At 46.5% G+C, this 26,633-nt stretch overlaps 1 protein-coding gene across 6 annotated transcripts in view; it reads right to left on the bottom strand.

The window, feature by feature from the left end:
* The window catches only part of MICU2 (mitochondrial calcium uptake 2), a 382,386-nt gene that overhangs the window by 23,986 nt on the left and 331,767 nt on the right, over positions 1-26,633 (bottom strand). The gene's annotated exons all lie outside the window — the stretch shown is intronic.

Raw genomic sequence — 26,633 nt, 5'->3', positions numbered from 1 at the left:
ACAATGAGCAAAGTGCCCGGACCAATGATACATAGCAAGTGTATTTCTCTGTGCCTTCTACAGCAACCTAAATGTTGTACTCACAAAAGCAAAAATGTGCAGAGTATTACTGTGCCTGAAATGAGTTGGTCGGTTAGCTGCTCTCACAGCCGCGTAACCAAAACAATTACCAATAAGTATGGATCATAATAGTAACCAAACTCTATATTAGGCCATTATATACTTATGTTCAGGTGTGCGTTATAACTAGGGATTCCTGTTTTAGATTTTAACTCGAAAAAAACACAGAAAAATCAATTGACGGATCATTTTGCACATCCAGGTCACAACCAATAAAAAGTAGAAATTAAGCATAATTTATTATTGAATTAGACTTCCTGTAGCACCCAAGGTTAAAGATACTAGAGAATACAAAAGTAACCCAAAGGAAGTATGGAAATTATATATATATATATATATATACAGTGTTCAACAAACCTATACATCTACTCCCAGTAGAAGGCTGTGTGCCGAAACGCGTAGGAGCAGGTCCAGCAGGCAGGATCCCCTGGTTTGTCCCCCCTTTGGGTCACATTACCATGCTCTAACATCCCTCCTTGTTCCACCCTGAATGCACCGACCACACTGTACCTGACCATAGGTGATGTATCACTATCTCTAGCTATAGGCTAACATGTATTCTTAGGCTTTAATCTGTGTATCTCTGCTGTCACTTACCTGCCACTCATTGTCGCTTCAGACAAACTCCATATTGCAGGGGCCAGCAGGCATATTAGACTTCTTTGCAGATTATTACATAGCCTTAGCTGTGACTCTGATCTTTGCAGATTATTACATAGCCTTAGCTGTGACTATTTAGTCTGTTGGGTGTCACACCAGGTTTATTTTGTCAGGTGTTTCAGAATACTATCTGAGTGTATCTTGGGCATTTTCTTTGAGGGAATTGTTTAGCCTTGTAATGTACAGGGGATCCATGCTGTATTTTAAACATTTCTGTGCTTTGTTTTAACCATTTTTGTTCTGTGACAATACATTAATAAACCTTATGTGATTTGTACTGATACATATACTAGAGTGCTTTATTTAGGGCCTTTTTTCTCTCTCAAAACCTATACATTTGCACGCCCCGGGCGAGTGGATTTAACATTGTGGCGAGCTCCTATTGGCCCAAGCAGCACACGTTTGGTACTAGGTGGCGAGTAGATTTTTTTGTGTGGCGAGTAGATTTTTTGGTGATTTGTCAACCACTGTATATATATATATATATATATATATATACAGTGCTCGACAAATAATGATAACCATTCGCCCGTTGCGAGTGGATTTAGGCCGCTGGCGAGCCGTGCTGCAGCTCTATGAATTCCCCTGCTCCTGCCAAATTTTTTTTTTTTTAATAAATAAATAATCTCCCTCCCTGATTGGGTTAACGCGGGGAAGAGCTCCTTCCCCTGATCTCCTCCCGTGAGTCAGGGGGAGCCCGGCCGGGTGCCTGTTCATTACATTTTAAAAAAAAGTTTTAAAAAAAATGGCGGCGATTTCCTTGGTCCCGGCGCGCATGCACAGGGCAAGCAGGGTGTCCTGCCCTCTGTGCTGCCTGTGGGCCCTCTGTGCTGCCTGTGGGCCCGCTGCCTGCCCCCCCCAGCAACCCAGAATCCCCCGCACCCTCACCCCCCCCCCCCGCGGGACGGAGGGGGAAGCCCAAAACAAGCGCCGCGCGCAATCTAGCCCCCTCCGCTCCCTCCCCCCTCCGCTCCCTACGTGGGACGGAGGGGGAAGCCCAAAGCAAGCCCCGCGCGCAACCCACGTGGGACGGAGGGGGAAGCCCAAAGCAAGCCCCGCGCGCATCCCACGTGGGACGGAGGGGGAAGCGCCAACCCAGCTTCCCCCGTGCGCGCCTCCTGCGAATGATCTCCCCCTAATCACCTGCCCCCGATCCCCGCTTGGTGTTCGGGGAGCGTGCTTCGGGGGGGGGGGGGGAGGGGCCTGCTGCCGTGCGGAGGGGCCTGCTGCCTTGCGGAGGGGCCTGCTGCCTTGCGGAGGGGCCTGCTGCCTTAAGGAGGGGCCTGCTGCCGTGCGGAGGGGCCTGCTGCCGTGCGGAGGGGCCTGCTGCCTTAAGGAGGGGCCTGCTGCCGTGCGGAGGGGCCTGCTGCCGCGTGCGACCCGGTGAGTGTGTGTGTGAGTGACAGAGTGAGTGTCTGTGAGTGAGTGTCTGTGAGTGAGTGTGTCTGAGTGAGTGTCTGAGTGAGTGTGTCTGTGAGTGAGTGTGTCTGTGTGTGTGCCTGTGTGTGTGTGCCTGTGTGTGTGTGCGTGCCTGTGTGTGTGTGTCTGTGTGTGTGTCTGTGTGTGTGTGTGTGTGTGTGTCAGAGCGAGTGTGTGTCTCTGAGTGTTCTGAGTGAGTGTTCTGAGTGAGTGTGTCTCTGAGTGAGTGTGTCTCTGAGTGAGTGTGTCTCTGAGTGTGTCTCTGCATGAGTGTCTCTGCGTGTGTGTCTCTGCGTGAGTGAGTGTGCCTGTGTGTGTGTGCCTGTGTGTGTGTGTCTGTGTGTGTGTGTGTGTCAGAGTGAGTGTGTGTCTCTGAGTGTTCTGAGTGAGTGTGTCTCTGAGTGAGTGTGTCTCTGAGTGAGTGTGTCTCTGAGTGTGTCTCTGCATGAGTGTCTCTGCGTGAGTGTGTGTGCCTGTGTGTGTGTGCCTGTGTGTGTGTGTCTGTGTGTGTGTGTGTCAGAGTGAGTGTGTGTCTCTGAGTGTCTCTGAGTGAGTGTGTCTCTGCGTGTGTGTCTCTGCGTGTGTGTCTCTGCGTGGTGTGTGTCTCTGCGTGTGTGTGTCTGAGTGAGTGTGTCTGAGTGAGTGTATCTGAGTGAGTGTGTCTGAGTGAGTGTGTCTGAGTGAGTGTGCCTGTGCGTGTGCCTGTGCGTGTGCCTGAGTGAGTGTGTGTCTCTGAGTGTCTCTGCGTGAGTGTGTCTCTGCGTGAGTGTGTCTCTGCATGAGTGTGTCTCTGCATGAGTGTGTCTCTGCGTGAGTGTGTCTCTGCGTGAGTGTGTCTCTGCGTGAGTGTGTCTCTGCGTGAGTGTGTCTCTGCGTGAGTGTGTCTCTGCGTGTCTGTGAGTGTGTGTGTCTGTGAGTGTCACCCTCTCCCTGTGTCGCCCTCGCCTTCTCCCTGTGTCGCCCTCGCCCTCGCATTCTCGCCCTCGCACTCTCTCTGTCTTTGTCTCACATTCTCTCTCTCTGTCTCTCTTTTTCTGTGTGTCTCTCTTTTTCTGTGTGTCTCTCTTTTTCTGTGTGTCTCTCTTTTTCTGTGTGTCTCTCTTTTTCTGTGTGTCTCTCTTTTTCTGTGTGTCTCTCTTTTTCTGTGTGTCTCTCTTTTTCTGTGTGTCTCTCTTTTTCTGTGTGTCTCTCTTTTTCTGTGTGTCTCTCTTTTTCTGTGTGTCTCTCTTTTTCTGTGTCTCTCTCTTTTTCTGTGTGTCTCTCTTTTTCTGTGTCTCTCTCTTTTTCTGTGTCTCTCTCTTTTTCTGTGTCTCTCTCTTTTTCTGTGTCTCTCTCTCTCTGGCTCTCTGGCCGAGTCCATAGAAGGACAGGCCGCGCTGAGCCGTGCGGACGCTCCGTGCTGAGCCCCTGCATCCTCAATGAGGATGCCTTGAGAGGGGGCTCACGCGAGCGTCCGCAGGCGTGCTGAGGCGCTGGAGTTTTCAGCCGACAGCAAAACTGTTTTTCAGAGCACTGTCGGCTGAAAACATCCAATCAGCGCGGAGCAGCGTCAACGTCACGGCGCCATGACGTTGACGTCGGTGCGTCGCGGGGGATTGGCCCAGCGATGTCACTGCCCCGCCTCCGTCAGTCTCCCCCCGTCTCCCGATCGCGCCCGCTGGCTCGCCTGCATGGGCATGAAATCGCGCAGATTTCAGCAGGCGAGCCTCAGCGTCAGCGCGGTTCCAAACTGCTCACCCCTCTATGGCCCCAGCCTTAGTCTCTCTCTCTCCGTCTCTCTCTATCCGTCTCTCTGTCTCTCTCTATCCGTCTCTCTGTCTCTCTCTATCCGTCTCTCTGTCTCTCTCTATCCGTCTCTCTGTCTCTCTCTATCCGTCTCTCTGTCTCTCTCTATCCGTCTCTGTCTCTCTATCTGTCTCTCTCTCTGTCTCTCTCTCCCACCCTCTCTCCCACCCTCTCTTTCTCTCTCCCACCCTCTCTCTCTCTCTCTCCCACCCTCTCTCTCTCTCTCTCCCACCCTCTCTCTCTCTCTCCCACCCTCTCTCTCTCTCTCTCTCCCCCACCCTCTCTCTCCCCCACCCTCTCTCTCTCTCCTACCCTCTCTCTCTCTCTCCCACCCTCTCTCTCTCCCACCCTCTCTCTCTCTCTCTCTCTCTCCCACCCTCTCTCCCCCACTCTCTCCCACTCTCTCTCTCTCTCTCTCTCTCCCCCACTCTCTCTCTCTCTCCCCCACTCTCTCTCTCTCTCCCCCACTCTCTCTCTCTCTCCCCCACTCTCTCTCTCTCTCCCCCCTCTCTCTCTCTCTCTCATCTCTCTCTCTCTCTCTCTCTCCCCCCCACTCTCTCTTTCTCTCTCTCTCTCTCCCCCACTCTCTCTTTCTCTCTCTCTCTCTCTCCCCCACTCTCTCTCTCTCTCTCTCTCTCTCTCTCTCTCTCTCCCCCACTCTCTCTCTCTCTCTCTCCCCCACTCTCTCTCTCTCTCTCCCCCACTCTCTCTCTCTCCCCCACACTCTCTCTCTCTCCCCCACACTCTCTCTCTCTCCCCCACACTCTCTCTCTCTCCCCCACACTCTCTCACACTCGGGATCTGGATATCTTATTTACCCTATATATCTTAACTGCTCTATACTACACTGAAATAACCTATACTGCTTACTTCCAGATCTGACTCAAGCTTCACACTGAAGACATCGGAACTCCCCCCCCCCCCCCCTAACCCAGAAGACAGGTAGGGAACACATCCCCTCCAATGTATAACATTGCCGGAATGAGGGTACCTGGACATTGAGAGGCTGCGGATCAGGTAAGATCCCAGGCGGGATTGCTGCTTTAAATATTCTGGCTTTTTTTTCTAGATTCGACATTTATACACACACACACACACACGACTAATTGTAGTATAATGTAATACAATAAATAAACTAATGTCAAAAACGAATGTTCTTACTAGGAATTTGTTTTTTTAAAAATGAGGGACTGGGGGCGGGATTAGAGGCGGGGTTGGGGGCAGGGTTGGGGGCGGGATTAGAGGCGGGACTAGGTGGCGAGTAGATTTTTTGGTTCGGCGAGTAGATTTTTGGGTGATTTGTCAAGCACTGTATATATATATATATATATATATATATATATATATATATATATATATATATGCAAATACAACTGTATGCTCATCTGCATGTCTTAGGCAGGTCTGCAACCCCGCCTTTCCTGTGGAGGGTTTTTGTCACTTTTTTAACTCACCTTAACTTAACTCAGTATTATGGTATATATATATATATATATATATATATATATATATATATATATATATATATATATATATATATACCATAATACTGAGTTAAGTTAAGGTGAGTAAAAAAAGTGACAAAAACCCTCCACAGGAAAGGCGGGGTTGCAGACCTGCCTAAGACATGCAGATGAGCATACAGTTGTATTTGCATATATATATATATATATATATATATATATATATATATATATATATATATATATATACAGTGCTTGACAAATCACCCAAAAATCTACTCGCCGAACCAAAAAATCTACTCGCCACCTTTATATATATATATATATAAAAAGGTGCAGATAAACACTGAATTCCAGTGCGTCTCAATTGTCTTCCGTTGTTAACACTAAAATGAAAACACAGAGAAAACAAAAAAAAGAAAACCACAGATTTCACAAAACAATAAACACTGAAATCCGTAATCTCTAGCTATAACATATTGGGGGCAGGGAATATGTGTTAAAGTCCCTGGAAAACTCCATTCATATTATTTTACTGTTGGCCACTATATTAGAAGCCTGCAGACATGTTCTGTGTTGCTTCATAAAGGAATATCTCATTTCCCAGGGTTCTTCACTTACAAGTTTCTTTGTGGTGTGAAAATCTGTACATCAAGCTCATTAACCCTTTTGCTGCCAGGGGAGACTGCAACGTATTAGAGGCTCTTCAACCATCAAAAGGATTAAGGTACACCATCACTATATCAGAGTTAGTTTTCCCTTTACAAAATGTACCAAATGCATTTGAAATATATTGTTGACTTGCTATCTTTAGAAAGTGATTGTCACGATATGAGACCCCTAGTCTCAAACGGCTGGTGGCTGACTACCCTGGCCTCTGCACATGTCCCTGGCCCGGTAATGAGATTAACAGGGTGCTGTGGACCCGGAAACATAGGGCAAAATGCCCAAATATGGTCATTCCTATTTCCGGCATAGGCCACTGGATGGAGGCCCAGGAAACACATTAGGTACATGGGGAATAGCAGTGTCACACTACAGGTATATGCAACACATTACACTGACAGCGGGGAGTTCTTCTCACATAGAAAGAAAGCCTGTGTGAGGCCAGCCGTCACACCTCTCCCTTCTAGATGAGACTCCAGGGGTGGTGGCCCTGATGAGCTGCCCTCCTGTGTCGAGGGAAATCTAAGCTGATTTCACCAGGCTATGGTCATTCTGCTGGGAGACGCCATCAGCATTGCCATGGTCGCTGGCCTTCTTATGCTGAATTGTAAAGTTATATTTGAAGAGCCACGCTCCAGTGCGAAAATTTGCTGTTCTCACTGAAGACCCGGTGTAATCAACTAAGGGGATTGCGGTCGGTGACCACTGTAAAACTCCTACCGTACACATAGGATTGCAACTTCCACAGAGCCCAAACCATGGCAAAACACTGTCAATCTTAGCGTATGCAACCTACCGTTTCAACAGCTTTCGGCTGAGGCATACATTACAAACAGGTGCCTAACCCCATCCTCGTCCAGCTGGCTGAAGATGGCTCCGTTACCATAAGTGGATGCATCGGTCTGCACCAGGAACCTCTTGTTGTAGTTGGGGGCCACTAGTTGAGGATAGTCTTCAGGGAAGTGACCTCACACTCTGGAGACCAGATCACAATGCGGGGGAGTCGTTTGTGGGCCAGGTCCATAGGGGGCTTAAACTGGCCGTCCCCGGGAAGGGGAGTACTTGCTTTTGGGTGCGGGGAACCAGCCACTGACTATGGCGGCAACCTTGGCCGTCTTGGGCTTGAACTGTCCCAGGTAAAGTACTTCGGACACACCAATCTGGCATGAAGTGGGTTTTAGGGTCACACCTGCCTGCCTAATCCAGCCAAGCACTGCTTCTACGTCCACCAGGTGCTCGTCTTGCTGTAGACAGCTAGGTTATCTATATAGTCCCAGGCATATCCCTGCATCCCTTCCAGCAAACGATTGACCAGGCGCTGAAAGGTAGCCGGAGCATTCTTCACTCGGAAAGGCATGACAAACAATTCATACATGCTATTCGTGGTGATGAACACTGACTTCTCCTGCATATCTGGGTTCAATGGGCTCTGCCAATACCCCCTATTCAGATCCATAGTGGTCAGATACTTAGCCCCGCAAGCTCATCTAACAGATCACCCATGCGGGGCATCAAATAGGCATCTGTAATGGTTTGGGCATTGAGCTTCCGTTAGTCGACACAGAAGCGAGTAGTACCATGTTTTTTGGTGACTAAGACTACCGGCGATGCCCAGGGACTTTGCGAGTGAGAGATCCTCTATACCTTGCCGAACTTCGGCAGAGACCCTATAGGCCGACTTGCGGGGGGGCTGCTGATCGCCAGTGTTGACTGGATGATCAGCTAGGTGGGTCCTGCCTGGCTTATCCGTAAACAGGATCCGATATCTCCCTATCAACTCTCTCACTTACCCCGTTTGGGAACAGTGAGCTGGGTCCTGATATTGCCATGATCCGTGTAGCCTCCATGTTGGGCTTCTCCAAGGAGGTCGGGCAGGTACCAGTATTACTGGCTTGCCAGATCTCTCAGTGCTTGGCTACAAGCGGCCATGACCACCAGCTCACTCGCATAATAAGCCTTCAGTATATTGATGTGTTATGTTCTCTGTCTAGTCTGATCTTCATCTAATGCTACCACATCATTTATTTAATTTACCCTCTGGATAACCGTGTACGGGCCAGAAAAGGCAGCAATTAGCTTGTTCTGGTGAGTGGGTTTCAGAAGCAAAATATGCTGCCCTGCTACAAATGATCTGTTACGGGGATTGCGGTCATACCAATGCTTCTGCTTAGTTTATGCCACCCTGAGGTTAGCCTGTGCCAACCCCATGAGGTACTCTAACTGCTCTTTGAACTCCAGCATGTACTTCACCACTGAGGTATAAGTCGTGGGGGTCTCACCCTCCCATCCCTCTTGGAACAGATCGGCGCCCATACAGAAGCTTGAAGGGCAAGAAGCCAGTAGAATCCTGCAGCACCCCTCTGTAGGTAAAAAACAGGTGCTGCAAATGAGCTTCCCAGGCCCTGCCTTCGGCTTCCACAAATGCTTGCAGCATCTGCTTCGGGGTACCATTCAACCGCTCATACAGTCCGTTAGTCTGAGGATGGTAGGGACCAGTGCAGAGTTACTTAACGCCACACCAAGCCCAGATACAATTGAGAAGTTCGGACATGAACTGCGTCCTGTGATCGGTTAGGATATCACCTTTTGGCCTTGGGGCCCACCGTGTCGACTACTACCCACAGCAAGAGTTCCCTAATTACTGGTAGCGGTCTCAAAGGTGCCTTCGCAAATTCACTGTCTCCCTACTTGCTGGCAGACATTGAAGTAGAATGCTGCCACTGCCTGTGCCACCCTGGCCAACAAAAGTTCTGGCTTAGATGGGCTTTCGTGCGAATTGCCCCTTGATGCCAAGCCCTGTATGCCACGGTTACGACCAGCTGCCTGATTGGTGTCCATACCGGTCAGTCCGGAACTTCAGGGGTTTGGACCCTGTGCAAAAGTCAACGCTTACATAGGAGGTGCTCGGATCCGGGCTTAGAGACAGTGTTGGCAGCACGCTTCCTTCTAAGCTTGGATCCAACCGCAAAGCTTCCCTCAAAGCCCATCCCTGCTCCGTACCCTCAGCCCTTGTCAGGGGTTGGTGCATCAGTCCACTTAAGGGATGCCCATCTTACCACACTGGTCTCCAGTGTTACATCCCTATGCGTTGACTCCAAGGTCCTGGGAGTGATTAATGTAAGATCCCCTGCCTCAGGGATAACAGAATCTGGCTGGCTAGTAGCAGCCTAGGATTGGCTGCAGTTGACTGGGGTGACCATAATCAAAGTCACAAACCAGCCACCCCATGTAATTGCTGATGAGCATGTAGTTTTTCAGCCCAGGCGTTATTCGCATCTCAGACGCCATGTCTCCTGAGTCCAGGAAAACAAGGGCTACCGGGATGTTGAAGGGGACACCATTGGCCATCTTAACACAAAGCTCTTCCTCTGGGATGATGTTCTCTGGATCGATCAGACCGAGCCGGACTAGGGAGAGAGGCTACGGAATCTAGCAACCCGGCAGCCATTCGTTTGCCTGGGCAGAGATGGACATGCTGGACATCCATTCTGACTGCAACAATGTGGTGCACAGGCCCTGGGCCTGGATCAGAAATGTTACTAGCTTGCTGGACCTACTGATTTACCAGGTAACTCATCTGCGGGAAGCTGGGGGACGTGGTCCAAAATTGGGGTGAGTGGGTCGATTAGCGTTGGGCCAATTGGCCTGCATGTGGCCGGTCTAGCCGCAAAGCTAGCACTTCTTTTCGTGGACAAACTCGGTTGGCTGCGAATGGGTTGCTGCAGGTGGCAGGGAAGTTCTCCATGTTGGAGGTCCAACCGTTTTGTCTCTACTGGGTTGAGGTTTGGCTGATGATGGTGGTGGTGGTGGCGAAAGCATGGATGGGCCACCACAAATGAATCTGCCATTCGGCAGCATTTAGGGCACTTTCTGGCTTGCGGCCCACAATCCACTCCTTGATCTCTGGCGAGCAAGAACTGCACCCTTAACGATCAGGTCTAGGAGATTATAAAGTTGCGGATTGTACAGCCCTCTTTCCAGTGGCATAAGGTAGTGGGCTAGGCGGTATACAAACCCGGAATTGGAATCTTGTGGTGCCTGCTGCAGGGACCAAAACTGGGTCCTGTAGGTCCCAGGTTAATCTCATACCATGCCAACACAACTCCCTTTATGACCTTGTAGTCACCAGCGTCTTCTGTGTCAATATCCCTGAATGCTGTGGCAGATTTTAATTGAGCTGGGAAGAGAGAAATTTTAATCAGTCGTCCTCGGGTGAACGGTGGCGATGACACTGCTTCTCGAATGACCGAAGGTAGTGATCGATGTCCTTCCTGCCCTCCACGAAATGGGGAAAAAGTGTTGTAGGTTAGACGTAGGATAAGACTGGCACCAGGATCTCTGGAGCCAGATGTGGTTTCACTGGGCAGAGATCGACTTTTAGCCTGGGACAAGCTGATACTCACGCAATGTATGACAGAAAAATGTTCCTCCACTGTGGGGTTTGGTTTAAAAAAAGCGAGCATGTCCGGTAGAGAGTCGTGGGACTGCGGCTACTTCCAATTTACTAGCCTCACTGCTGGTGCTAGGACATAGGCTCATGGAGTGGCTGTGGGGACTAGCCGCACAGGGCTCTGGGATGTCGGTGGGTGCCTTGGCCTTTGGCTTGATAAATGATTCTGGTGATTAACCTTCCACTAAACTCTAGTTGACCAAGTCGTCCTTGGACCAACTACGGAATTGGACAGCCATGTTCTCTGTGTCGACTATACTAGCCGAACGGGAAAATATTTTGAGTACCCTATATGCGTTTACTGTAAGCCTTGGCTCTGAGGTGTCAAAGAATAGAATCTACTCATTGCTGAAACGCCTGTAAGTATTTCAGCCCTGATCCCAACGATTCCACATCTGCAACCACAAAAGGTACTGTATGTCACGATCAGGGTTTTTCCTGACTACCAGGGATCATACAATCAATAGACAGAAAACAAGGATTTAAAAAAACAAAGTTTATTTAGCCGGAGCGAATAGTAAAAAACACACTACAACAGGCAGACAAAGGTGGTAGTATCATAATACAGAATAAAACAGATTATACCTATGAAGCTAGGAGACTGTTGCAAGATGTTATATCATATCAAATTTTAAGAAGGATCCGACTTTATTTTTTAAAATGGATCTTGCTGCCATTTTAGAAGAAGCAGCTACGGAAGGAATTTTAAGTCCAAAATAATTGAAATGTTTGACTATAGAACATCCAAGGATCCCTCATTTTTATCACCTTCCTAAGATCCATAAGGATGTAAATACCCCCCCCCCCCCCCCCATCTCCCTGGAAGACCCACCGTACCTCGGATCGAATCTTTGACAGCATATTTGTCAAAATATTTAGATTTGTATCTCCAAAAGTATGTAGTTACACTAAAGTCACATATTAAAGACACGGCGCATATCTTGAACCTCATACAATAAGTTTACTGGCGCACAGGATACCTTTGGGTGTCCTGTGATGTCGAATCACTATATACTAATATTATACATACAGTAGAGGCAACTCTTATTCGAACAAAAACCAGTGGCAATTCCCCAAAAAACCCAGGAAACACCCAGGTACATTCTGAATACATGCCTTAAACGTTCCTTAAACTAGCCCCAGCATTTCTGCATTGATTAATGGCCTATCAGATTAACAGCGGGGGTCCCTGGCAGTCCCATTCAAACTGAATTGGAATGCCAGGGATCCCTGCTGTGTTAATCCTATGGGTCGTTAGTCAATGCAGAAATGCCTTAAACGTGCCTCAAACTAGCCCAGAACATACCCAGCACATACCCAGAATGTAACCCGGCTAGTTTACGGCAAATGTTAGAATAAACGTTGCCTCTACTGTAAACTAGGAGTTCAGGCGGTAGAGTTTTTTCTTAAAGAGGACCTGGAGATTTCAATTATACAAAGAAAGTTTATCCTTACATGTGTATATTTTATTTTAACACATAACTATTTTAGATTTAATGATGACTTCTTCCTACAAACAAAAGGGACGGCAATGGGCTCTACATTTGCACCGAGTTTTGCTAAATTTATGATGGGGTTTTTGGGAGGAACAATTTATTTGGAACAATAATCCCTTTTTAGAACATATAGGTTTTTATCGATGTTTTATTGATGATATTTTAGTAGTGTGAAAAGGTAGTATTTACCAATTGATATCTATTTTAAATATATGAATAACAATCATTTTAATCTAAAATGTACCTATAGTTACGATACCCAGAGTAGAGCGTTTTTAGATTTTGTGTTGTTTATATCTGATGATTCCTGTGTTCAGACTAGAACTTTCTACAAACTTTCTACAAAGACGTGGATGGTAATAAATATTTAGAAGCCAGGAGTAACCATCACCATAGATGGATTAGCAATATACCATACAGGCATTTTCAAAGACTGAGGAGAAACGTCACAAACATGGAAGACTTTGTAAATCAATTGAACCAACGTAAAAATAAATTAGTATCGAAGGGACACCAAATGGCCAATATAGAGAGGGCTTACAATAGGGCTCTGTCTCTAGATAGAACCACTAAGCTTACAGATAGGGCCCATAAGAAAGATCACAGGCTGTATTGTTTATTACCAAATTCAATGGAGCATCTAGACACATTAATAAGATTATGGCAAAGCACTGGAATATTTTACAGTGAGACTCCATTTTGAAAGGGATTATCACTGACACACCAAAAGTTGTCTATAGGAGGGCCAACACATTAAAAAATATGTTGGCACCTACACTTCTGAGGCATAGGGAACAAGCTCATGGAGTCCATAGCCCTAAGGATGTGTCCATTAAATGTTGTTATAAGTGTAATGGCAGATGCATAACATGTAATTTTACTCAAGATAATCAGACTACTTTTAAATCCAATACTTTCTATACAACATACCCTATCTGGAGTTTTATTAATTGTAAGACAAGATATGTGGTTTATATTCTGGAATGTGGACGTGGTCTACAGTACATAGGGAGGATCAAACGCACACAAAAACAAAGGTTTTTAGAACATAGGGATAACATAATGAGGCGTTATAACCCACGGGGTGTCCAAACAATTTAGAATTGTACATAATATGAATCCATGCAGACTGAAACTTACAGGGAAAGAACATGTTGAATTGGGAGATAAAGGTGGCGACAGGTTTCTCAAACTACATCAAAGGTAAATTTATTGGATTCATAAATTGGGCACCCTTTAATCAGAGGGTTTAAATGAAGGAATTAATCTGGCCTCTTTCTTATAATGATGGGTCTGTGCCACTCTGTGCAATTTTTTATGGGATTTTAGATCTGATAACCTATAAATTATCAGTCTTTTCTAGGTTTAGATGAGATGACGGATTGATTCTGAGGGCCATTTAATTATAATTCAATTAAATTTTAATTTGATCAAATATCAATTTAATATAAATTTTATATATACCGGTATTAATTTTTAGTTCTAAAAGACATTGTCGTGTGTGTTTCAGTAGTTGATTTTTCCCCTTACGTGTTGAGTCTTTTTTTAGGACTCATATATTAGTTACTCCTGTGATATTACAAATTAAATGGCTCTAGGTTTGAATTGGTATTTGAATGGTATTGTATTTTACTATTATATGTATTATTCACTGTTATTCCCAAATATGGGTTTTAAACATTTGTTATGGTCTTGGGATAAGTTTATTCATGATTATAATCAGTTCATTTACAGTTCCTGGTTATTGTGTACTCCTGTTTGCTCAATTAAAGTAAAAAGTTAAGGGAGATATGTAGGCAGACAGCCGAGTCTGATTTCTACACATGGGAGACGCGAACCCGGAAGTGAGACCAGCACCGACAAACAGCTGATCCCAGCGTGCAGGTTGAAGTGGTCTGAAGAAATCCCTGCTATCAATACACCAACTATCAAGTGTACAGGCATTACAGATGCTTTTAAAACACAACCGACTGAACTCCAGATGACTACATTTTAAGTGTATACGTGCTATTTGTTTTCTGTTGCAATATATTTTACTCTTACCTCTGTTGCGCTTTGTGCTTGTTTTCTTTAATTTTGTAGTCCGCTATTTAGCAAGACAGAAATACTTCATCAAATACGGGGATATGGCGAAACTCCTAGCTGGCTAGGTGGAGGGTGCTGCCAAAGCTTGCTTACCCTAAATGTTCCTCCAGAATCCTTACTGGAAAAGTTAGCATTCAAGTTCACTACCACAGCGAGGTCCACACACTAGTCTCAGTGGCCGAGACTAACGACATATACAGGGTCTAGACATCGACCACTGCAACGACAGTCGCAAAAATAACAAAAAAATCAAGAAATGAAGAACCCTGGCAGTGGTTATACTTTTTCCCCACTCAGTGAGACGCCGACAAGTCTGGGGGAAAACAATAGCCGTGATACAGGACCCATAGTATCTCTCCGTTTAGTCTGTGTAGCCATGCTGTAAAATGGCCTACAGTTTCCTCTCATGCTGGCAGTAAACCTGGTAAGTTACAGGGTTGCCAGCAGTAATCATGGAGGTTTGCCCTCACACCCTGGTGAGGTGTCATATACATGGATGGGAGTGGCTGCATACACTGAGTCCATCGTTAGGGGTTGACCCCGCTGCCTACTACAGCGTCCGCTGTGGCAGACGCTGCACGCACGAGATCCCTCCCCTCAATGGTGCCGGGCCCGCTGCGAGGGGGGGCCGCAGCGCTGAGGCGAGAGCTGCTCCTGCTCTCAATAGAATTGAGTCATATGTAGAAGCACATGCACACCGCTGGTAGGTGCTGGAGGGGGGTACTTATCTGCCGGTGCGCTGTATCCAGGGAGGTCCAGACATCCCAGAGGTACTTAAGCAAAGGAATGGAAGCAGGCACACGGTCTTTCTAAAGGTGCAGTTTATTGTGCCACCAAAGGTCCAACGTTTCGGCAAATAGATTGCCTTTATCAAGGAGAGGGCTGCCCTCTCCTTGATAAAGGCAATCTATTTGCCGAAACGTTGGACCTTTGGTGGCACAATAAACTGCACCTTTAGAAAGACCGTGTGCCTGCTTCCATTCCTTTGCTCAATAGAATTGAGAGCAGGACATGCGTCGAGCGATACGGCACGTCCCCCGGCGGTTCAGCCAATGAGGGCGAACCTGCCGGGTGACGTCATGGCCGCGCCCCCGTCACTCCCCCGCCACGCCCCCCCGGTCTCTCTTCCTGCAGCTCCCTGCAGACCAGGTAATCGGCTGCACGCGCCGCCAATCTCGCGGGCGCGCATTGCAGCTGAGTTACCGGGGCCTTAGCCTTAGTGACATCAGAGCTGTGCCAGTTCCTGAAGTATATAAGGCACAGCACTGCCAAAAGTTAGTTGTTGGAGAAAGGAATAAGTCTGGGTTGAGACTTGCGAGAGAGGGGTCCACTAGTGCAGTAACTAGTGGCCCAATTCTAAGTCAAGCAGCATCAAGCCTGACAAGGCCACACTGTGTCCAGGGACCTGGCACAGGGGTGATCTCCCTGAGGGGAGAGGGGATCCCACTCCGTTGGGAGGGCGTACCTTTCTAAGGGACAGTACAGAAAGATGTGCGGCTGAGCTGCCAGCTGTGAGGGGCAGCTGGCCCATACCATCACCAGCAATAAAGATGACCTTGATTAAAGACATCCTCATGTGTGAGTCTGGAATTACTCTGCAGAGGAGGGCACCACGGAGGAGTTCCTCATCTGAACCATCTCCTTGCGGACGCAGAGATCCTGGTGAGGTGGAGGCGCTGCACTGTATGTAGGTAGGACTCTAGCACACTACCTCAGCTGCCTGTCTGGGTTGGCAATCCCCACACAACATCATGCGGGAGACTCAGGAGTCCTGTTGCCAACAGGTGCACCACAAGACACTACCATGTAATGGGGACTGGTTAGACCACAGGGGCCAATGTGAGATTGGGTGGGTCAGTCAGGCCAGAAAATCCGTTACATTGCATACGGCCCAGGCCCGGTAATGAGATTAACAGGGGGCCATGGACCTGGAAACATAGGGCTAGATGTCCAACCATGGTCACCCCTATCTCCGACATAGGCCACCGGATGCAGGCCCAGAAAACACAAAAAAAGAGAAAGGAAACAGCACTCCATAAACCATCATTTAAATCACTATAATTATGAGGTGCACAGAAACCACCCGTTGGACATCATATCAGGTGAAAAAATTTATATAGAATAAGTTCTAAAATATTAATAGAACACATAAGAAAAAATATCAAATTTATTCATCAAAAAAACTAAAGACAAATAAAGCAAGAGCAAAGGGTTGCCAGGTGTCCAGTTTTGAACCAGGCAGACCGGTATAACATGAAAGGTAATACCGGACATGTATGTGTCCGGTATTATCTATCTCCAAACATACTGTAGGGTGGCGGCGGGGAGCCCGGTGGCCGGTCAGAGCAGTTGCCGTCGGCCCCGTCTCTCCCACCGTTTTGCAGGCTTTTCCCTCACTGTCTGTCCCACACCGAGGTGTCGGATGCTGACATGCGCCAAGTCTCTCTGATGTCAGCACCGGAAGTCAGCTGGGCTCAGCTTCCGGTACGTGCCGAAGTGAGAGGGAGGCCTGCAGCTGGGGGAGAGCCGGGCCGGTGGCAACTGCTCTGATCAGCCGCTGGCCCCCCCGCAGCCACCCCCCTGCAGCGACTGTTCCCCCCCCCCCCCCTTTGCAGCCACTGGTTTCCCCCCCACCCCTTTGCAGCCAACGGCTCCCCACACTGCCTCCCACGCAGCCACCAGTGCCCCGCTCCACCCCCCGCCCCGACCTGAGACCATCCCCAAGGTAACTCAGAATTGTATATGTATTTGGGGGCTGGCTGTATATTTTTATATGTATTGGGGGGGGGGGGGTGGGTGTATATTTTTATATGTATTGGGGAGGTGGGAGTATATTTTTATATGTATTGGAGGGGTGGGTGTATATTTTTATATGCATTGGGGGGGTGGGTGTATATTTTTTATATGTATTGGGGGGGCTAGGGGTATATTTTTATATCTATTGGGGGGGTGAGTGTGTATTTTTTTATGTGTTGGGGGGGGAGGTTGAGGGTGTATTTTTGTATATGTATTGGGGGGGGGTGTCACATCTTTTACTATTGTGTCCATTATCTTTGGAGAAGCCACCTGGCAACCCTACAAGAGCAATGTATGGGGGAAAATGGTTCACAGAAAAAAAAAAAAAAAATACAAACTTACCCATAGAAACAGAACAGAGCAACAGGCGTCAGATAGGCAGCAGCCTAGAGACACAGATCACGTGTGAAGACTGGCGCCATGGGTCACAACCGACCCTTCACTTGGCCCTAACTAAAGTGAGTGATAGACTCACTATATATACACATCTACAGCTCGTGACATCACAGCGTCAATCGCATGACCATAGAGATCAGTGCAATTACCCAAAGGCACGAGAGGACAGAGGGGAAAGCCCGGCCGGGGGCACTCCCCTAGCGCCAGGAGGCCGATCGAAACCGGCATAACAGGCGTCCCCCAGCAACCACAAGAGCCGCTCGGGGAAACAAACCCCTCAGTCAAGTCGCGCCGGAAGAGAAGAGACATGGATCACCATACATCAAGAGAAATGGTAAAAATGCAGATAAGACACGTCTACCTAACACTTACAGGAGAAAGCTCGTCTAGAAAATCTATCGACGAGTTAGATCATATATCAATATTCAGGTGACATAAAATGCCTATCAGTAATTGCTAATAGAGAACAATATATTAATTATGACTAGCATAATAAGGTGTGCAATTCTTTCATATTGAGATACATTCTAACAGATTATTTATAATAAATAATAAATAAATAAATGCAACACTATCTTTAGATATGGTCTTAAAAGGTCAGTCATAACAGCATAGACACAAGAGTGAAATATATAACAGAGTTATCTAATCTGCATCGATTTCTCCTGTATATTAAATATGACATAATGTCAATAAAGGGAAACTTGGAATACAAGGAATAGCAAACACAATATATCAGATGAAAATCAATGTACATCAATCAATACAGTATAGATGCATCTCGTTAGCAAATAATACATTGGTGGAGCAACATCCAGGGCACCACACCATCATCTTCCAACAGAGGGATCAAGGGAGAAGAGACAATCTCTCTAAAGGTTGTGTACAAATATATTTTTCCACGATCGGTGTCTCTAGGCTGCTGCCTACCACTGCTTACTCCTGTTGCTATGTTCTGTTTTTACATGTAATTTGCATGGTTTGTTCTGTGGACCTTTTTTCTGCATACACTGCCCTTGCTTAGTCGTTTTTTATTTTTTATCATAGATTGTTTTATTGTTTTTCATGTCATATACATAAATCTAAATCATATACATATGACTTAAATCCAACATAATTTCAAAATCATGCCTTATACTTAAATCATATAAAGACATTAACATACCTTGAGACAAGATGTGAACACCTGAAACCTTAAGTTTTAAAATGTTAAAACCAAGGTTTTCCCCATACTCCTTTTCCACATACTCCTTGTATCATCGTGCATTGCTTAGTAATTGTTTCTTTGTATTTTGCGTCCTACCTATTACAGTCTCTTAACTGCTTTTCCAGGCATCCGGTTGTATGTTCAAAAGCCTTCCTCACGATCTTTGCGTTAACATTTCAATAAACGGATTACACTTTTAGAAACACTTTCCTGCATTTTGTTCTGTATTGCTTTCCACCTCAATTTTATCCATTAGATAATCGTTCATAATTTCTACCGTACGGGGTTCCTCTTTTATTCACTGCCCCATTAAAAAGTTTTCCTCACACCTAGTAATACCATGTGTACGAATTGGGGGATTGGGGGATTTCCCCCCCCCCCTTAATTTACTTCCTTCCATTTCTCTGGGTTCCCAAACAACGTTGATATTGGTTCTTTAGCTGTATTTACGTCAGCGGTCCGCAAACTGGGGGGGGGGGCGCACCCCCCGAGATTTCTTAAGGGGGGCGTAGGGCCGGTGCAGCCTGGGGGCAGCAGTGGAACATAATGGTGGGCGCGGGCGCCAGGAACGGCAGATCGTAATGGTGGGCGCGGGCAGCGGAACATGATGGTGGGTGGTGGATCATGCTGGTCAGCGCGGGCGGCGGCAGTTGAAGAAAGCCGCCAGAGCAAAGCAGGACAGAGTCGGATGAGGACTGTCAGAAAGAAGCAGGATGGCAGGGGGGGGGGAGAGGGGGGGAAGGAGCACGCCCCAGCGGTCTGACATGGAAGTCTTTGCTTCCGGTGTCTGCCCTACAACAGCGCTCCTGCTAATTGAGAGAAGGTATGCGGAGTTAAATTAACTGGTACATTCAACTCTAATATAACTCATCAACAGTCACCATAGACTCCCTATAAGGAGAACAACATACTTAAAGTGCAAGTGAAAATCCTAAAATTAGGGTGTGAAATAAAGTCCAGTGGTCCTACAGTATTACAGGTAAAATCTCTAGTGACTTGTGAATCTGTAATTTTACACCTGGTCACATCTAACACGTATAGTGAATTATACTGCTGACAGACTAATGGCCCATCGGATTAACAACGGGGGTCCCTGGCAGTCCCATTCAAACTGAATGGGACTGCCAGAGACCCCTGCTGTGTTAATCCGATGGGCCATTAGTCTCTGCAGAAATGTCACTGAAATGTTTGCTGAGGAAAAAGGAGAGAGATCCAGCGCTACACGGATTTCAAGATAATGAATTTAGTGTGGCACAATAAATTCATTATCTTGAAATCCGTGTAGCGCTGGATCTCTCTCCTTTTTCCTCAGTGTACTTTGGAAATTCCAGGCAGGTACTTCCTTGAACCAGCAGCACCGGTAAACTGTATGTATTTGTTTATATATTGTGGTGTGCAGCCTTAACCCCCCTTTACACTGAAATGTTTGCAGCATGTACCCAGCATGTACCTGTATCTTATTGGTGATTTCCGAGGCAAGTTTAAGGCAAGTTTTAGAATACTCGTCGGCGCACCCGTAGGTGCGGTATTAATGAATTCAACTCACATATGTCCCATTCTTTTAAGCCAAATCAGTGGCAATGGCGTTGGCCATATAACCCCTTAGCAGTCTTTGAGAGAGAGCGGACTTGGTGTCAATCATTTAAAAGCATGAAACAGCAAAGTTTTGGCAGGGATCCGGGGTCGCCAGCATTCTCACCGCTCCTCTCCATCTCTCTGTGAAGCTCCCAAACTTTCGGGTTGGATCCCCGGATGATGAGAAACGCTGCACCGGCGTCCTTTCTTCTCAGGTGAGGACGTCCGTTTAATAAAGTTGTTTTTTTTCATGTGATTTTGATTACATAAGGCAGGGGTGGGAGGGCAACAAATATCATGGATGCAAAGGGGGGCTCGGCATAGAAAGTTTGCTCACCCTCGATTTACGTCAATGTTTTTTTTTTAAATATATGTAGCACTCTGCTAAAAATTCCCATTGCCCTGCATGTCAGCCCTGGTAGCAGTAGGCAGTGTCAGGGTTAATGTCTCACAAGGCTAGACATGCGAGTCCATCCCCAGAATTGTTTCTATTTTGTTGCACTTGTTGGGCCCTGTGATTCTCTGGAACTTGCTAGAGGGTCACATGTCTGGTTGGGTGACAAGTGGCAAAAATTATTCTGCCTAGTTACTGGGGGCAGTGTTAGCCACTCCCTAAGTATAAAAGGCACTCCCTAAGTATAAAACGGTGGGGACCCACCCTTTTATCCTCTGACCTCCAGGGAGGACCATACCAGCAAGGAAAGCACCCAGAGATCCTTTCTACATTGAACCCCAACTCCAGACCCATCAAAGGGGTCTCCAGGCTATGCTGGCCTGCGGGGTACTGTCGCGGCCCCTTTTATTCTCCAACATCACCGCATTTTTCCGGGATTTTTTTCCGAATGCCACGCACTTCACCGCGTTCATGCCGCATTCATGTTGCATTCACAGCCGCGGTTGATGAGCGGTTGATGCGCGGTTGATGTGTTTATTGAGAATGGTTCGGATTTAATTGGTTGCAATTCTTCGCGTGTCCGCCAGATGGCAGATATTCATGAATTGTAATGCGCTTCAGTAATGTGTCGACTTGCAGGTGTTTCGTTTAAAAAAGATACCACAGTGGTCTATTGTAAATTGGCCTTGGGAATGAAGGAAGAGGTTACAATAATGTATCAATTTAGGCTTTTCATATTAAAGAAAGACAAGCACCAGTTCCTGGTCTGGTTATTGTCCAGAGATTCCCGCCATGAGTGTACAAGTGCAGCACGTGTTCCAAAAACCCGACAGAAGTTACGCGTATTTGATATGGGCCGCGATTAATGCAACAGATGATAAGATGGCAACAGTTGTTCAAATTTATCAGTATTTTATCGAAAACTATGACTTTTACAAATTTTCGCCAGATCCTCATGTGTGGAAGCGTGCAATAAGGAAAAAGTTATGTAGCGATCCATGTTTTTTTCATATTGATCCCGAATTTATTGGAGGGTATTGGTGTGTATCACCGGGTTTTTCCCATATCTATGATCATGCAGACGGCAAAAGGCGAAAGGTCGTGTTAAAACCAAGTAAGAAACGTCAGTCGCTGGCAAGCAATGCGCCAGCACCAGCACCGGCTTCCAATAACGGCCCGACCGTCAGTGACAACCTATTGACCTGCAACCCTTGCTGTCTGTCCCCGCACGGATACCTGCAGCCTGAGCCGGATTTCGCGTACAGTTTTGAGCAAGATTGCATGTATCTAAGCGATTTCCAGCCTCATCAGCTGCCTACAGGTGTAGTAGTCCCGCTGTCACCTGTCAACTACGTCTATAATCAAGAATACGGGACTGGCAGTGGCCCGGCGCCAGCGCCAGCTGAATGGGAAATTCTATGGTGAGTAATGTTGCTGTATTTTATTCTGGTTTTTTTATTTTGAAAATATCAATATCAGTGCGATTCGAAAGTCAAGCGATTCTCCTGTAAGCAATATCATTGTCTGAGCGGCTTCTACAGTATTGTAGATACTGAACAATTGGTTGAACGCTAGGTGCATGCGCATTGGAACCTTTTTGAAACGCATATGCGTGTCATCACATCGACGGTAGGCGCATGCGCATGTGAACAGGAGACGCCCCCCGAGAAAATTATTGGTGGGACTGACTGGGAACTTCTTTAGGGGACTGACCATTACAGTAAAACTTATATTTTTGTTTTTCCTCAGAAAATAAATCTTTGTAACCTCATGCGGAAAACGGCAAATGGAGGGATTTCGATGGATAATATCGCTTTGTGTAACGATGCCTGCACATTGCTGAATCGGATTTTAAAAAACCACGTAACGGAGTCTTTTTTATATACTATACTATACTATACAATATACAATATACTTTTTTATATATACTGTATAATAAACCCGAGAAAATAAAAAGTATGCATCAACATTTTGAAGGTGAAATTGGGATAACTGGCGCTTAAAGAGTCACTGTGTCCATAGGAAACAAAACCAGTCTCTGAAGAGTGTTTCAAAGTCCAAAACTTGAAGTGGATGGCTGTGATGTTTCTTTCCTGTTACTGTTCTTCAATACACCTGAAATTGATAAAAGGATACACCATTGCGCAGTACTACTGATGTTTGATGTTAACCCCTTATTCCAACTTCCCCAGTGTGGACTGAATACACTTACAGGAGTGTTTCTTTCAGGGTACAGTGGAGACAATCTGTGCTTTATTCCCTTTATGTTCTTATGTACCTCGAATCCCCAGGTTACTTCCTTAATCTCTTGGGATTTTCGTGATAGCCAGAATCACCCGAACTCCACGAACCCCCAAATGAGGAAAGTGAACAATAGCAAAAGAAGGGGGGTCACAAATTTATTAAAAATGGCTTATAATAAGCCCTGTAAAACCGGCTAATAAGCCTGCACTAAAAACAATGAATGATTACTCACATGTACTCACATGAATACATGCGTTACAAAACAACACAAGGATGCCGTCCGCTGCTTGTAATGCGCCTCCTGCGCTTGCTCCGGAAGAAAAGGGCTCTCTCACAGCTTATCTTGCCGGTTTGGTGTGCTTGGTGTCTCTCCCCCCCACTCGGTCACGTTCCGGTTTGTGATGGGGCGGAGCATAGGGGTGACACACACACACACACACACACACACACACACACACACACACACACACACACACACACACACACACACACACACACACACACACACACACACACACACACACCAGAAGTCCCTTATTTTAGCCCATATACAATGCTTGAGGTTTGCTCTGGTGTAAGACATTTCGGGCACTTATTTTCAGACTTGTCTTTTCCTTTATGGTTTATGTCAAATGCAAAATAAGCTCTAGGAGATAATGTCACGGTAGCCACGGTGTTATAATATACACCAAATACTCTGGGTTGAATTGAATACGACTGTGATATAATAAAGAGATTTTATTCCTTAAAAGACTGGTGGACAAATAACAAATGGAAATATAGACACTTACTTTGGAAGGGGACAATGAAATAGCCCAGGACTCAGGCTAGCAGTTCATCAAGCGACAGTAACAATTCAGGTAAAATAACGAAGACAACGAAGACCCTGGGCATAGAGCTTGCAATCGTTTATATGGGATTTGGGCTCTCTCCTTAACATTGGGACTCAGGTATTGGATGAGAATTACCGGGACCCAATTACCTGTTGCCAGCTAACGTGGGAAGTAGATAGGTACCTGCCCCCAGGTGGATGGCACATGCGCACATCCCTCTAGTCAGAGTCCCATTTCCTGAACCCCACACTAAAAGGTTGGCGTCTCCAAGTCTGCCATTTGGGCTTCTGGCCCGGGAAACTCCGACCAGAGGTGTGAAGTAAGACACTTAACTTGAATAGCCATGTCCTGCTCTTTCCCCGCTCTGCATACTTAATCCAGGGGGTGAGCCTTTGTTCAGTGGTTTCTCTGTAGACCCACTGTCGCCCTCTGGCCATTAACATACCGTATGGGCCAGTAACTGTCACGGGCTTTACAGTAGGCATGAAATACAGTAAACCTACAATATTTTATACATGTTAAAATATTCCGTTCGGTTGGGCCGAGTGGGCTAAAAATTGCCATGCCCTCATGCCGGAGGGGACTCTCCATGGTGGCCAATTTTCAGCTCTCTGCGACCTACCGAACCAGAGATAACAATATTGGATTTTATAACCTCATGTTAAACAGACTGCATTTCTACGCCATTGGAGTCAATGGCAGCAACCAGACTTTACACAGTTAACCATACTCTGTTCGGTAAGCCTGAGAGGGCTGGGAATGGCCATGCAACCATGCCAGAGGAGTGACTACCTGGTGGCCGAATCCCAGTCCTCTAACCCTCACCGAACATAATGGTTTCGGGTTTACACAATTTTACACTTAGCGTTTTTGAAACCTAGCTGCTTTCCTCCGCCATTGATGTCAATGGCCACAACCCTCGTGGCGGGCGCAACCCTTTCCCGCGGCCATTACCCGTCGGACCCGGTTTGGGTCGAGTGAGGGGGTCCCCACGAGCTAGGGAATTTCATTTCTAGCTGCCCTAGGGTCAGAGTTACATATTTTAATAGGTTTTGAACTTGATCGCGACCGAGTTCCCACGGCAATTTAGCGATCAAGGCTCTTTTCATTGAAACAGTAGCGGTACTCGGATATTGCGGTTTGGCAGTCAGCCAACACGGTTATAATGTATCACCTCATTCTTGGAAAGCGGACTCGAGGTATTTCCCATTGAAATGCATTACACCATTCATTTCAATGGGGAAGCTCCACTCATCCTCTTGGGCGCTATCTGTTGGTCTTCCTAGGTATAGGGTCAAAAACCTTGCAATCTCCATTGACTTCTATGGAGCTCCAATGGCGACCTATGGGACAGTGCCGGCAAATGGTGGGTGAAAAGCCGGGAAGGGGAACAAAGGGCTATAAACATTCAACCAGTTAACCCTTTCCCTCCCGACCTGATCCCAGTGTATGTGTTTGGTGTAACCACTGTAGAAGCAGTGAAATACATTAAAACCAAAGGGGAATATATTTTCTACTGAGGCAGGGGAATACATACACATTTAAACATTATCACAGTTAACCCCTTGCATCTCAGACAATGGTAGGGGTGGCCAGCTGGGGGTAACCCCTTTATTACCGGGCTAGCCACCCCCCACCGAAACAGATAAATTGTATTTCTCTCCATGTCTCTGAGATTATCAATTTACGCGCCCTTTCTAGTCCTATCAGTAGTATGTCCATATTCTCAATTTGTATGAAATCTGTGTTCCATTTATTACAGACTAACTTTATGTATCTCTTATTAGTATATTTTGTTTAATTTCTAATGGAAAGTTACCCTATTTTGTGCGTAGAATCCCCCTCGGTGATCTTGGCATGACCATTTGTTCCGTTTTCAGTGCCGAGTAATAATTACTTTCTAGCACCCAGTCACTTATGTGTCTTGGTATGCATGTTAAGTTATCTGTGCGGATGTCTGGTAAGTTTACTCCTCCTGTTTCTTTTGATAAATATATATTTTTTTTATGGCAATTCTGCTTTTTTCTTTCTTCAATAATAATCTATTAATTGCTCAGTTCAATTATATTACCTCTTTGTGTTTTATTAATAAAGGTAGCATTTGTAGAGGGTATAGTGTGACAATATGAGCAATGAGGCTCTTATAATAAAGGTGAAGCCCAGCCATTGTCTCATCGTCTGGATAAATATATAGGTTGCCCTGTATATACATCCTATTGTGGCTTATCTGGCCAAATATATTAGGTGAATGTATATGTATAACCTTTATTTTCTGTGAAATGTATTTGTGCTTATGCTTTGTTCCCTGGGCATGCTACAGTAGGCTCTACTTACCCTGCCTACATGTGCAGAGATCTGAGTTTTAGCTGGTACCACAAGGGGGTTGAGGCAAAGGAGCAGGGGGATGGGTGGCCTCCTATCTGGGAACCCATGTCTGCCCAGAGAGGCGTCAATCTCATCAAGAGATATCAGGTCAGCATTGAGAACATGGGCAGGTAAGTGCTATTCTCATTGGCTGATTTGTAATGCCCACCATCCTTGCCTCAGCCGCCCCGTCACACCCCCAGCCTGGATTGGCTAACAAAGGCGAGCTGTGATTGGTTGCCGCCCCATTCTCTATGATTTCCTATGGAGGCGGCGAATCTAGAAAAGGGGCAGCTGATCTGAGCTCCACAGACCTTGCGGAGGCTAGCGTGGAGATGGACTAAGCGGTGTACTCTGAGGTGGTGCCAGAGCCACCCGAAACCAAGGCTGCCTGCTATTCCGAGCATGAGATCTAAACTTGCCTGCCTCCCTGCCTGAATTTTACATCCAGTGCTGCCTGGAGTTCCCACACCCCCACAGGAGTGGAAGCTGCACCGGGTAAGCCATTTTGGTGGTGCTGGGCACCTAGGACTGCTAGGATTCCCCCTGTATTCTCTGTATGGCGAGAGTATAGCTCTGTTGGCGATAGTATGTTGTGTCTGCTGGCTCTGGCCAGAATAAATATTCTTTTATTTGATCTCTGTGTCCTGCCTGAAATATACTTTTATAAGATCTCCTGG

Source organism: Ascaphus truei, chromosome 3, assembly GCF_040206685.1.
Source record: "Ascaphus truei isolate aAscTru1 chromosome 3, aAscTru1.hap1, whole genome shotgun sequence".
NCBI lineage: Eukaryota > Metazoa > Chordata > Amphibia > Anura > Ascaphidae > Ascaphus > Ascaphus truei.
The sequence above is the reverse complement of the archived record's forward strand: the minus strand, read 5'-3'. Positions and strand labels throughout refer to the sequence as shown.